Source organism: Leucoraja erinacea, chromosome 34 (genome assembly GCF_028641065.1).
Source record: "Leucoraja erinacea ecotype New England chromosome 34, Leri_hhj_1, whole genome shotgun sequence".
NCBI classification, from domain to species: Eukaryota; Metazoa; Chordata; class Chondrichthyes; order Rajiformes; family Rajidae; genus Leucoraja; species Leucoraja erinaceus.
The window spans coordinates 18,309,849-18,324,140 of NC_073410.1; the positions used below are offsets into that span (position 1 = coordinate 18,309,849).

At 43.7% G+C, this 14,292-nt stretch overlaps 2 non-coding genes across 2 annotated transcripts; both read left to right on the plus strand.

Annotated features, from left to right (window-relative positions):
- The first annotated feature begins 10,424 nt into the window (after positions 1–10,424).
- On the plus strand, positions 10,425–10,507 carry trnal-cag (transfer RNA leucine (anticodon CAG)). Its single transcript has one exon. It is a non-coding gene; the product is annotated as a tRNA-Leu (tRNA).
- Positions 10,508–14,056: 3,549 nt separating this feature from the next.
- trnal-cag (transfer RNA leucine (anticodon CAG)) lies at positions 14,057–14,139 on the plus strand. The gene has a single exon. It is a non-coding gene; the product is annotated as a tRNA-Leu (tRNA).
- Positions 14,140–14,292: the final 153 nt, after the last annotated feature.

Below are 14,292 nucleotides of genomic sequence, written 5' to 3' on the forward strand. Positions count from 1 at the left end.
GGGATTTGCCTGTCCGGTGAGATGCCATGTGTGCCTTTCTTTAGTACATCAGCATCTGCAGTTCCTTGTTATTATATTGTCAGATAGGTTCAGGTCATTCTGCGGCACTCATTGTAATGGGGAAGAAATCGTAAATGTAAATGCCCATTCCATGTACGTCTCGGGGGTGGTGGGATACATCTTATTCTCCATTGGTTGTTATAACATGCGCTATGCTTTACATAAACAGTGAATAGATTAACGCAGTGTGGACGTTAATTCGCATACTATAATTTTTAGTAAAATAATTTAAAATCACTATATTTAAAAATAAATTGGATAGGCATATGGATGAGAAGGGAATGAAGGGTTATGGTATGAGTGCAGGCAGGTGGGACTAAGGGGAAAAAAGTTGTTCGGCACGGACTTGTAGGGCCGAGATGGCCTGTTTCCGTGCTGTAATTGTTATATGGTTATATGGTTATATTAAAATCACGATAATGTGTATCAGACAATAATTACGGATTCAGTTCCTTGCCTTATTTGCGGAATATAAACCCATTCTCGGTCAATGAAACGTCAGGTTTATTTATAGTCTCATGCGCCGATGAACAGTAAAACTGTTTTTTCTTGCATGCTATCCAGACATCGAAAAGGCTATACGTGATTAAAATCCGGTCGCGCAAGTTGTAGAGCACAGATGAATGGCATAACATTTTGATTAAAATAAAGTCCTATACGTTTGGTTAAAGATAGTTCGAAGATGTCCAATGAGGTAGATTGGAGTTAAGATCTCTACATGGTGATACGACGGTAAAGTTGTCTGATAACAGCTAGAGAAAAACTATCCCTGAATTCGGAGGTACGCATGTTCATATTTCTGTACCTCTGCCAGATAATACAGGGAAGTAATCGGTTGCGACTCGTTCTCAATTATGCTAGTGGCCTTGCCGAGCAGCGTTATGTATAGATGGAGTCAATGGGAGGAATTTTGGTTTGTCTCATGCTGTGGGCCGCGCCCATAATCCTTTTCAACTTCTTGACCCATTGGATGGAGCTGTTCCAAACCACGTTGTGATGCATCACATAAAAATGCTCCCAGCGGTGCTTCTACAGATGTTCGTGACATTGTTTTGGAATATGCCAACTCCCCTTAGCCCTCTAAAGAAGTAGGGATGTTGGTGTGCTTTATGGCCAAGATCGTCGATATGGCTGGTCCACAACAGGTTTTCCGTTATATTTACTCCTAAGAAATTTAAGCTTTCAACCTTAACCTGTCAATGCATATTGGGGTATGTGTATCACATCGTTTCCTTAAATCGACAATAAACTCCTTTGTCTTGCTGATATTGCGGGAAGTGTCTCGCCTTGAAACGTCACCCATACCTTCGATCCAGAGATGCTGCCTCTTCCACTGAGTTACTCGTTTCTATTACTGATAATTTTACGAAGATCACAGGGAGCTTACCTGTACCACCCCAGTTGTGTTGACGTGTATGCTGCGGCCTTAAACTGAGAATATATCTCATGGTTCATCCGTTATTGCCGTTTTGGGAAACATCCGGATTGTTTCCTTTGGCATGCGCTCATTCGTGCATGTGCTAATGCACGGCAATGATGTACTTATTCAGATTGCCTTAAAATATTTAGCCCTTTTCCGATTACGTTGTGCCACATGATCTTTTGTACTATACTTTCATGTTGATAATTATCTTTTTACCATGAATATATGAATATTTCATCGTTTCCTGGATATAATTTCACCTTATGTTTGTTGACATATTCTTTCACTTATCCGAGCTCCGTGGATGCGTCACCAGAGTTATTGGCAGACATGATTGCACGGGATGGTACATCAAACCATCTCGTACCAGTAGGATGAGGAACAGCTTCTACAATAATACCATCACATTGCTGAACACGGAGTCCCACCGATAGACTTCTCCAGTCTCTCTGTCCACATTGTTTGATTATTCTGTACTTTTATATCTATATTGCACAATACTACGGACTGACGCTAAACTGCATTTCGTTGTACCCATACTTGTATTTGTGCAATGACATTAAAGTTGAATTGAATTGAATTGAATTGAATTGAATTGAATTGAATTGAATTGAATTGAATTGAATTGAATTGAAAATAGGAAAGCTTGCACAGTCAGTGATTACCATCCTTCAAATGTAGTGGCTCCACCTTTAACCCTAGGTGCCTTCCGACCTCCCATCCTCCAGCGTGGGATCAAATATTATCCAATATCCCCGCCATGAAACACGTGTTTCATATTTACTGCAGTTGTCCAGTTTCGTCTACGAACAACTGAACTTGAATTGAACTAACTGTGCGAGCGCAATTCTACGATGCTCAGAGTTTTGGGAGGGATAGTGCATAGAAACAGGCCTTTCCGCCGAATAAGTACACGCTAACTACCGATCAGCAGGTCACATTTGGTCTAAGTGATCCCACCTTCGCACCTATCCCCTTTATGCTGGGGACAAATTTGAAGTGCCATTTGACCTCCAATCCGCACGCCTTTGGAATGTGTGAGGAAACCGAAGCACCCGGACGAAAAGCACGCGGGCGCAAGGACAACGTAAAACTCCCACAGACAGCACCTGAGATCGAACATAGGACTGTTGCCTTGTACCTTCTGCGGCCCTTTAGAGTTATAGACAGTCGTTGAGTCATAGAATTGTATGGCTTCGATGTCTAATTGTGGTCGGCATAGATACATTGCGACGGTGAGCCAGATTCCGTGCTGTCTGTCTGCATGATTTTATTACGTTACCCTAGCCAGCCCTTGAGATATTGCAGGGTGTAAATAGTTATCTATGCATTGTTACTCCACATCCGTGCAACACGCGTTTGGTTAGTTCAGAGTGCATAGCAAGGTCCTGGAATAGTTTTATGAAATAAATAATCAGTGACTCGTGGCGATGTTATTTGGATTTCCCAAAATGCACGTTATAAGTTAAGTAGCCCCTGTGAAATGTAAATACAACTCCGTGATCACAACAGTTTAGATAACATTTTGATCGGCAGAATGCTTAGCAACATTTCAAGCATTGGGAATTCCGAAATATAACCTCATTGGATGAGCCGAGCATAGAATGGGCCTTGTTCCAACCATTTTACTTTTGTTTAGTAAGTATTCTCAACTTCACGACCCATAAATGCGATGCATTTTAATTTTGTAAGCTTAGTCTACCGTTTAGCAGTCCCGATTACTCAATATTCATGCAGAGATTCCCCAAAAATGCTTGACGCCGAAAGCATTTTGGACTTGGCAACATTTAGTTGATAATGCATGAAAGTAAGATTTTCAGACCACCCCCTCCCCCCCACAAAATGTTGGAGTAACTCAACGGCTCGGGCAGCATCTCTGTGGTAATTTAATATGCGACGATTCCCGTCGTGACCCTTCTGAGCCTCCTTGTAGTGCGGTGTGGGGAGGGGTGGGGGCAAAAAACTGGAAGAATGATTGGGATGAAGCAAAGCCGGGCGAATGATAGGATGATATAATAATGCGGAGGGAGGGTGTTGTTCAATTGGCAGATTGTTGGACAAAGGGCAGAGATGAAAAGATGCCATATAAGAATCAAAGGCGAAAATAAGCGTGCAATGTGAAGGAAGGGGAGATTTTTCCCCAGGAACAAGTGGTCAAGGCAAGGAGAAGATTTGCGGGATTGTTGGATAAATTTGTGCGTATCCAGCTGAGGCACAAATATTACGAGTACGAAAGTGGAACGGGAGTTCTGGAAAATCCAAACAAGTTATATGTATATTAAGGTGAAGAGAGGAGAGAGAATAGAGAATGGGGACTAGAGAATAGAGGACAGAGACTAGAGAATATGGCTCATCAGAAATCAACGCAGCCAGCTATGTATGGTGCAGCGGGAGGGAAGAAGGTTATCAATGGTCTTTGTTTTTTCCCCATGGAGCAGGGCCGGATTTACGTATAAGATTGACAAGCTTAAGATGAGGGCCTCGAGATATAGGGGGGGGGGGTCGAGGAGCCGGATTTAGCACTAGACTTCATAGGCTGAAGCCTCGGGCCTCGAAATCCAGGTGGCCTCAGGCCAAGGCAGGACACCTGCCGTTCAACTCTCGGCGGGGCCCCCTCTCTATCTCTCTCTCTCTCGGTCTGTCAATCTTCGTCTCCGCCCGCCATCCGTATCCGTATCCAGGCCGCCGGGTCTCCGTTCTGCTGCATATAAAATTATCAAAGGACTGGACAAGCTAGATGCAGGAAAAATGTTCCCAATGTTGGACGAATCCAGAGCCAGGGGCCACAGTCTCAGAATAAAGGGGAGGTCATTTAAGACTGAGGTGAGTAAAACACTTTTTCACCAAGCGATTTGTGCATTTATGGAATTCCCTGCCACAGTGGGCAGTGGAGGCCAAGTCACTGGATAGATTTGAGAGATTTAGATAGAGCTCTAGGGTCTAGTGGAGTCAAGGGATATGGGGAGAAGGCAGGAACGGGTTATTGATATGGGACGATCAGCCATGATCACAATGAATGGCGGTGCTGGCTCGAGGGGCCGAATGGCCTCCTCCTGCACCTATTTTCTAGAGTTGTTTACTCACTCACGTCCTAGTTAGAACAATGAAATCCTCACTTGCAGCAGCACAACAGAATATGTAAACATAGTACACTGTAAACAATGTTATAAACGAGAAAACAAAACGGTGTATATATATGCATGGAAGCATAACTATATGTAAGTGTGTGTGTGCGTGCGTCCGCGCGTGCGTGCGTGTCGGAAGGAACTGCAGATGCTGGTTTAAACTGAAGATAGACACAAAAAGCTGGAGTAACTCAACAGGTCAGACAGAATCTCTGGACAAAAGGAAACTATTATGTTTTGGGTTTGGGCTGAAATAGGTTCCTGCACACCTTTGGAACGTGGCAGGAAACAAGAGCATCCAGGGAAAACCCACGCGATCAAAGGGACAAGGAGCAAATTCCATACAGACAGCAGGCATATTCAGGATTAATTCAGGGTCTCTGGCACTTTTAGGCAGCAACTGTATGGCCAATGTGCTGCCCCATAGTTTTGAACTTAATTAAAACACAGTGGCTGTAAAGAGGACATTGCGTCACTTGGAGATTTAAGACTGAAAATTGATATTTTCATATTTTTAGTAACCAAAGTTATCAACGTATATTTTTTTGTCTGTTGGAAAACAAAATATAGTGGCACAGCTGTTAGACTTGCTACCTCACATGCCATATATCGGTGTTCGATCCTGCCCTCGGGCACCGTCTGTGTTGAACTTGCACATTCTCCCTTCAAGCGTGTGGGTTTCATCCCACATCCCAAAGACGCATTGGCTTTGTAGGTTATCGTGCCTCTGTAAAATTGCCCCTAATGTGTAGGGAGAGGGTGAGGAAAGTGGGATGACAGACCTTGGCATGGAGAAGGGCAAACACATTTGCTTGAACATGAGAAGGGACAGTTTTAATAGGAATAACCAATTAACCATATAACAATTACAGCACGTAAACAGGCCATCTTGAACCTTCTCGTCCTTTCCGAACACGTATTCTCCCCTAGTCCCATATACCTGCGCTCAGACCATAACCCTCCATTCATTTCCCGTCCATATAACTACCAATTTATTTTTAAATGATAAAAACGAATCTGCCTCCACCACCTTCACTGGAAGCTCAATCCACACAGCCACCACTCTCTGAGTAAAGAAGTTCCCCCTCATGTTACCCCTAAACTTCAGTCCCTTAATTCTCAAGTCATGTCCCCTTGTTTGAATCTTCCCTACTCTCAGTGGAAAAGCTTTTCCACGTCATATCTGTCTATCCCTCTCATCATTTTAAAAACCTCTATCAAGTCCCCGCTTAACCTTCTGCGCTCCAAAGAATAAAGCCCTAACTTGTTCAACCTTTCTCTGCAACGTAGTTGCTGAAACCCAGGCAACATTCTAGTAAATCGCCTCTGTACTCTCTCTATTTTGTTGACATCCTTCCTATAATTAGGCGACCAAAATTGTACACCATACTCCAGAATTGGCCTCACCAATGCCTTGTACAATTTTAACATTACATCACAACTTCTATACTCAATGCTCTGATTTATGAAGGCCAACACACCAAAATCTTTCTTTACCACCCTATCTACATGAGATTCCACTTTCAGGGAACTGTGCACAGTTATTCCCAGATCCCTCTGTTCACCTACATTCTTCAATTCCCTACCATTTACCATGTACGTCCTATTTTGATTTGTCCTGCCAAGATGTAGCACCTCACACTTATCAGCAATAAACTCCATCTGCCATCTTTCAGCCCACTCTTCCAATTGGCATAAATCTCTCTGTAGACTTTGAAACTATACTTCATTACCCACAACCCCACCTATCTTAGTATCATCTGCATACTTACTAATCTAATTTACCACACCATCAACCAGTTCATTGATGTACATGACAAACAACAGTGGACCCAACATAGATCCCTGTAGCACCCCACTCGTCACTGGCCTCCAACCTGACAAAGAACCATCCACAATTACTCTCTGGTATCTCCCATTCAGCCACTGTTGAATCCATCTTGCTACTCCTGAATTTATACCAAATAGTTGAACCTTCTTAACAAACCTTCAATGAGGAACCTTGTCAAAGGCCTTACTGAAGTCCATATACACAACATCCACTGTTTTACCCTCATCAATTTCCCGAGTAACATCTTCAAAAAATTCAAGAAGATTAGTCACACATGACCTTCCAGGCACAAATCCATGTCGACTGTTCCTAATCAGACCCTGTTTATCCAGATGCTTAATATTATTTCCATTAATTTTCCCACCACTTACGTCAAACTAACAGGTCTATAATTGCTAGGTTTACTCTTAGACCCCTGTTTAAACAATGGAACAACATGCGCAGTACGCCAATCCCCCGGCACTGTTCCCGTTTCTAATGACACTTGAAATATTTCTGCCATAGCCCCTGCTATTTCTACACTAACTTCCCTCAATGTCCTAGTGAATATCCTGTCCGGACCTGGAGACTTATCCACTTTTATATTTCTCTAAAGTGTCAGTACTTCCTCTTCTTTGAATCTCATAGTTTCCATAGCCACTCTACTTGTTTCCCTTACCTCACATAATTCAATATCCTTCTCCTTGCTGAATACCGAAGAAAAGAAACTGTTCAATATTTCCCCCATCTCTTTTGGCTCTGCAGATAGTTGTCCATTCTGACTCTCTGATGGACCAATTTTATATCTCGTTATCCTTTTGCTATTAATATACCGGTAGAAACCCTTCGGGTTTACTTTTACCTTACTTGCCAAAGCAACCACATATCTTCTTTTAGCTTTTCTAATTTATTTCTTAAGATTCTTTTTACATTCTTTATACGCCTCAAGCACCTCATTTACTCCATTCTGCCTATAATTATTGTAGATCTCCCTCTTTTTTCCGAACCGCGTCCAATTTCCCTTGAAAACCATGGTTCTTTACAATTTTTACGATTTCCTTTCAACCGAAAAGGGACATAAATATGCTGTACTCTTAAAATTTCACATTTAAATGTACTCCATTTCTCTTCCACACCTTTCCCATAAAACAAACTGTCCCAATTTTCTCCTTTTAAATCCTTTCGCATCTCCTCAAATTAGCCTTTCTCCAATCAAAAATCTCAACCCTAGGTGGAGTTCTGTCCCTCTCCATAATTATATTGAAACTAATGGTATTGTGATCACTGGTCCCGAACTGTTCCCCAACGCATACCTCTGCCACCTGACCCGTCTCATTTCCTAACAGGAGGTCCAGCACCGCCCCTTCACTAGTAGATACTTCTATGTATTGCTGCAAAAAACTATGCCGCACACATTTTACAAACTCCAACCCATCCAGCCCATTTACAGAATGTGTTTCCTAGTCTATGTGTGGAAAGTTGAAATCTCCCACAATCACTACCTTGTGCTTACTACTAATATATGTAATCTCCTGACATATTTTCTCTTCAAATTCTCGCTCCCCATTTGGCGATCTATAATACACCCCTATGTGTTGCTACCCCTTTCCCATTTCTCAGTTCTACCCAAATACCCTGCCTAGACGAGCCCTCTAATCTATCCTGCCAAATCACTGCTGTAATATCTTCCCTGATAAGCAATGCAACAGCTCCACCTCTTGCCCCTCCAATTCTATCAAACCTGAAGTAACGACATCCTGATAAGCAATGCAACAGCTCCACCTCTTGCCCCTCCAATTCTATCAAACCTGAAGCAACGACAACGACAATGCATTTCGTTGTCTCTGTACTGTACACTGACAATGACAATTAAAATTGAGTCTGAATCTGAATCTGGAATGTTTAGTTTACAATCACAGCCCTCCTGCAACCGCGTTTCACTGATCAACACAACATCACACTTCCATGTGTCAATCCAGGCTCTAAATTCATCCACCTTCCTTACAATGCTCGTAGCATTAAATATACACATTTAAGAAACCCACCCTCTCTTATTCTCGGTTTATTGTATTTTTCTTCTCTCTCCTCTACATTTTGGGTCAGAGTGCTACCATTCTCTGCCTCCTGCCTCACACACTGACTGCTAGTTTTCCCAATTTGAGTTCCTCCCCCAACCATACGAGTTTAAAGTCTCCCCAGTAGCCTTTGCAAATCTCCCCGCCAGGATATTGGTCCCCCTCTCGTTCAAGTTCAACCCCTTCTTTCTGTACAGGTCGCACCTTCCCCAAAAGAGGCCCCAATGATCCAGAAACTTGAATCCATACCCACTGCACCAGTCCCTCATCCACTAATTTATCCTCCACCTCGATCCATTCCTACTCTCACTGTCGCGTGGCACAGGCAGTAGTCCTGAGATTGTTACCTTTGCAGTCCTTCTCCTTAACTCTCTACCTAACTCCCTAAATTCTTCTTTCAGGCCATATTCTCTTTTTGTTTACCTATATCGTTAGTACCTCTATGTACCACAACCTCAGGCTCCTCTGCCTCCCATTTCAGGATTTCTTGGACACGTTCAGACACATCCCTGACCCTGGCACCAGGGAGGCAAACTACCATCCGGGTCTCCTGGCTGCGTCCACAGAATCGCCTATCCGACCCCCTGACTATAGAGTCCCCTATTACAATTGCCCTTCTCTTCTTTTCCTTACCCTTCTGTGCAACAGGACCGGTCTTTGTGCTCGAGGCCCGGCCGCTGTCGCTGCCCCCAGGTAGGCTGTCTCCCCCAACCTTACTCAAACATGAGTACTTATTTTCAAGGTGTACAGCCACCGGGGTACTCACCTGCCTCTGCCCGTTGCCCCATCCTAACTGTGAACCAGTGTTCTGTCTCCCGTGGTATTGGAGTGACCACTTCCCTGTAACTCCTTTCTATGACCTCCTCGCTTTTCCCTCCCACATCTGACATCCAGAACATTAAACTGTCCTGGCCCTCATTCTCCCCCGAATACAATAAAGCCTTACCCGGGATACAAGCCAATCAGCTGCTTCCTCTAGTTCGTTCGACCACCACCTGTTCACTAGTTATTTGCTGTTCCACTTTCCAATTCACTACACATAGGGACAATTTGCAGATGCCAATTAAACTACAAATCAGCGCGTCTTTCGGGTATGGGAGGAAACCGGAGGATACCACACTGATAAAATCACAAGATAATGAAACCAAATCGAAATATGAACTTTTCTCATCGTCACGCAATATCGCACAGGCCAGTCTGCATTATGATCCGGAAAACATAAGGTAACATTTGGAAAGTCTCGCCACAATTGTTCGTGTAGGAATGCAATTAATAACGAAAAAGTTGCGGTGAATATCCGGGCTGCTTTTCTTTCTCAGACATGGGCAGGGTAGAGAGTCATTTTTCTTTCTCTCAGTGTTGATATATCAAACCCCGTGTGGGGCAAAGCTTTTACAAGGATAACTCGCGCGTTATTGGAGCCCAACGGTGGTGGCAGAGGCAGATATCATAGTGGCGTTTAAGCAACATTTCTTAAGCAGATGGAGATACAGAGCATGTACCGACACAGATCATTTTTAGGGTGATAATGGATTATCTTGGTTTCATGAACGGCAGATACTGAGGGCCGAACGGCTGATCCTGTGCTGAATTGTCTATGTTTTTGTTTCTTCTCTCGTCCTGCTTTTGAACATCTATTACCAAAGCCACGTTCAGTCAGGTTTTCAGTATTTAATGGGAGATCATTTATAAAAGATGCGGATGTTCTTCTCCAGAGAAGACATAAAGCACAGAGTAGATCAAACACAGTTCAATTGTGTAGTGGGGCAGCCTGGCTATGATACCACGGCGGAGTAGATAATTGTAACGTTAACTATCCCGTCCAATCTGACGTAACATCGAATAGATGTCAACAATTTGCAATGTGATGTTTTGTCTAGTGATGGACATCAGAACAGATTAGTTGGGGAAGAGATTCCACACGATAGTTGGTCAGGATGGCCGAGCGGTCTAAGGCGCTGCGTTCAGGTCGCAGTCTCCACTGGAGGCGTGGGTTCGAATCCTACTCCTGACAATTTTACAATTTACTCACAGTTCTCCTTCTGCGAGGTTTCATGACTTCTATTCGCCGTCCTTCTATTCGCCGATCACAACCCATCTCGCTTAATTTTACACGATCTATCGTCTTTCCTGAACCCATCTTTGCCTTTATTGACCCAAAACAAGACGAAACGTTCTTTCCACTATTGAACTGACCCGTCATATTCCTAATTTCCTTTTTTTTTCTCGACAGTTATTGATGGCGTTGCTTAACGAACACAAAGGCGGAAAAAGAATTGGTTAACTGGATGAATGGAACACTACGATCCAACATATATAGGCTATGCGACGGCCTGTTCGCACATCGCCTTCTCCATGACACCCCAGCGCTGTTATCGGCACAAACCAACCCCACCCCCTCCACTGCAGAAGGTCCAAGACTTGCCCATTCATCATCTCCTTCACCATTAACCGCGCTCTGAAACAGCACTTTCAGAAAAAAAACATGTGATACATGTGATACATGCACTTCGTCCAACGTGGTGTAGTACATTCCACGCCGACCCTGAAAGTAAGCATGCACGTATAGTAGGCAGTAAAGACAGCTAATGGTATGTTGACCTTCATTGCGAGATGATGTTAGTTTGGCAGCAAGGAGGTCCAACTGCATTTGTACAGGTGATACCGCACCTGGAGTATTGTGTGCAATTTTGGTCTCCTACTTTGACGAAGGGTATTATTGTTATTGAGGGAGTGCAGCGTAGGTTCACCAGGTTGATTCCCGTGATGGCGGGAGAGACATATAATGAAATAATGCTTCGACTGCGCTTGTATTCACTGGAATTTCGGATCAGTGGATTTCTTATCGAATAATGTTCTATTTTTTAAAGGATTGGGGAGGAGTAGAAAACATATTCCCGACTTTGGTGGAATCCGGAATCAGGGGTGGGTGGTGGGGGGGGGGGGGGGGGGGGGGGGGGGGGGGGGGGGGGGTGGTGGTGGTGTGTGGTCACAGTTTACGTATAAGGGGCAGGACATTTAGAACTGAGAAGAGGAAAATCATTTTCCGCCAGAGTAGTGAATTTGTGGAATTTTCTGCATCAGAAGGCAGTGGAGCCGATGCATTCTAAAGAGGGTTCGCTAAGGCTCTTAAGGCTAGTGGAAGCAATGGATATGTGGAGAAGACAGACACGGGATGCTGATTGTGGATGAGCAGCCATGGTCTCATTGAATGGCGGTGCTGGCTCGAAGCGCCGAATGGCCTACTCCTGCCCCCAATTATATATGTATCTATGTTTCTATGGACCGAATGTTTAGTGTCCATTTGCTCCGGCCAAGTATCCTCCAGTGACAAATTTCTCTCCGAAAGTTTGTATGTAGTCGGTTGTACAAGAAGCGGTTTAGTTTACAGTGATTCAACGCAGAGCTATCCAAACCAGGGAAACACACATGAACGAGTGGTAGTTTGGTTGCAGTAGATGAGCAAGATGTATTATCACATACGCCAACAATCGGCTAAAGGTCTCATTTCGATATGGGATAATCAATTTAAACCTTGTAAATCACATACTTTCCATCCAACCACAAACCACGAGGTTCTGCCTGCGCGAGTAATCGGCATGTTAAATTAGTTGAAAAGAACCATGATGTTCCCAAAACAAAACAATATGCATCAGAATTGGGAGTGTATCCGAAATCGACAAAATATGACTAAGTAACCGTCAGTGGAAAATGAAGAGAGAACACTTCATAAAGGTACGAAAGTTAAAAGCAATCTGTAAAAGTTGTAATCCAAACAGACCAGAAATGGGATCAGGTGGCCGAGAGGTTATGGCGATGGACTGAGAGCCCATTGTGATTTGCACGTGGATTTTCGAATCCCATCCTCGTCGTGAGCTGTTGTGACTTTCGGCAGAGATACTGTGGATGAGTTTAGACTGGAGATACTGCGTGCAACAGGTCAAACGGCCAGCCGAGTGGAAACCGATCCGTTCACTCTATTTCTTTGCTGTCCACTTTCCTATCCGCTTTAAACAAGAGACAATTTCCAGATGCCAATTAAAGTATAAACCCGTACGTCTTGCGGGTGTGTGGGGAAACCGGAGGTTACCCCACTAATTACCACACAAAATAATAAAAACAAATCGAAATATGAACTTTTCTCATTGTCACGCAATATCGCACATACAAGTCTGCTTTATGACCCGGAAGGCATAAGGTAACATTTGGAAAATCTCCCCACATTTGTTCGCATACGAATGCAATTAATGACGAGAAAGTTGAGCGTGAATATCCGGGCTGATTTTCTTTCTCCGACATAGTCAGGGTAGAGAATCAGAACATTCTTTTCCCAGTGTTGATTTATAAAACCCGTCCGGGGCAAAGATTTTTCAGAGATACTCGTGAGTTAACCAGATAACCATATAACCATATAACCGTATAACCATATAACAATTATAGCACGGAAAAAGGCCATCTCGACCCTTCTAGTCCGTGCCGAACATATAATCTCCCCTAGTCCCATATACCTGCGCTCAGACCATAACCCTCCATTCCCTTCCCATCCATATAACTATCCAATTGATTTTTAAATGATAAAAACGAACCTGCCTCCACCACCTTCACTGGAAGCTAATTCCACACAGCTACCACTCTCTGAGTAAAGAAGTTCCCCCTCATGTTACCCCTAAACTTCAGTCCCTTAATTATCATGTCATGTCCCCTTGTTTGAATCTTCCCTACTCTCAGTGGGAAAAGCTTTTCCAAGTTCTTCGAAAGCCAGCGGTGGTGGTCGAGGCAGATATTATAGTGGCGTTTAAGCGGCTTTTGCATAACCAGATGGAGATACAGGCCATTTTGCGACACAGGCCACTTTCATGCCGTTAACATATCGTCTTGGCTTCATGAACGGCGCAGTCATTGAGGGCCGAACGGCTGATCCAGTGCTGAATTTTCTATGTTAATGTTCCTTCTTCTCGTTCTGATTCTGAAATATATTAAGGGAGACTAAACACGTTCCGTCTGATTTTATTAGAATGTTCGTGGGATAAGGGTGCTGCCACTGTAGCCGTAAAAACCTGAAGTTCGCGACGACGTAGACACGAAGATGTGTTCACCAAAAGAAGCATTACAACGAAGAGTTATTGTCACGAGGTACGAAGCCGGTCTTGTAAAAGCAAGGAGTTTATTCATTTCAGCATTCGTTTGCTTCCAGTTGACAGCAGTCTGTTTCTGTGTTAGCGGTGTACACGTCCCAACAGAGCACAGCAGATACTGCAATTATTCACTCATGAGAATTGTGCTTATTATAATTATTTAATGGGGAATATGTTTTGAAAGATGGGGATTGGCTTCTCCAGAGATATCCAACAGGGTGGACGTAAAGCACATGGATCAAATGCGATCCAATTGCCTAGCGGATCGGCATGACTATGATATCACGGCGGAGTAGATAACCGTAAATTGAGCTATCCCGTTCTAACTGACGTAACATCCAATAGATGTGAACAAAGTGCAATGTAATATTTTGTCTAGTGATCGACATCAAAACAGATTAGTTGAGGAAGAGAGTCCACAATAGGTGGTCAGGGTGGCCGAGCGGTCTAAGGCGCTGCGTTCAGGTCGCAGTCTCCATTGGAGGCGTGGGTTCGAATCCCACTCCTGACAATTTTACAATTTAATCACAGTTCTCCTGCTAGGTTTCTTCACTTCTATTCGCCGTCCTTCAAAATGATCACAACCCATCTCGCTTAATTTGTACACGATCTACCATCTTTCCTGAACTCATCCTTGCCGTTATCGATCAAAAACAAGACGCAC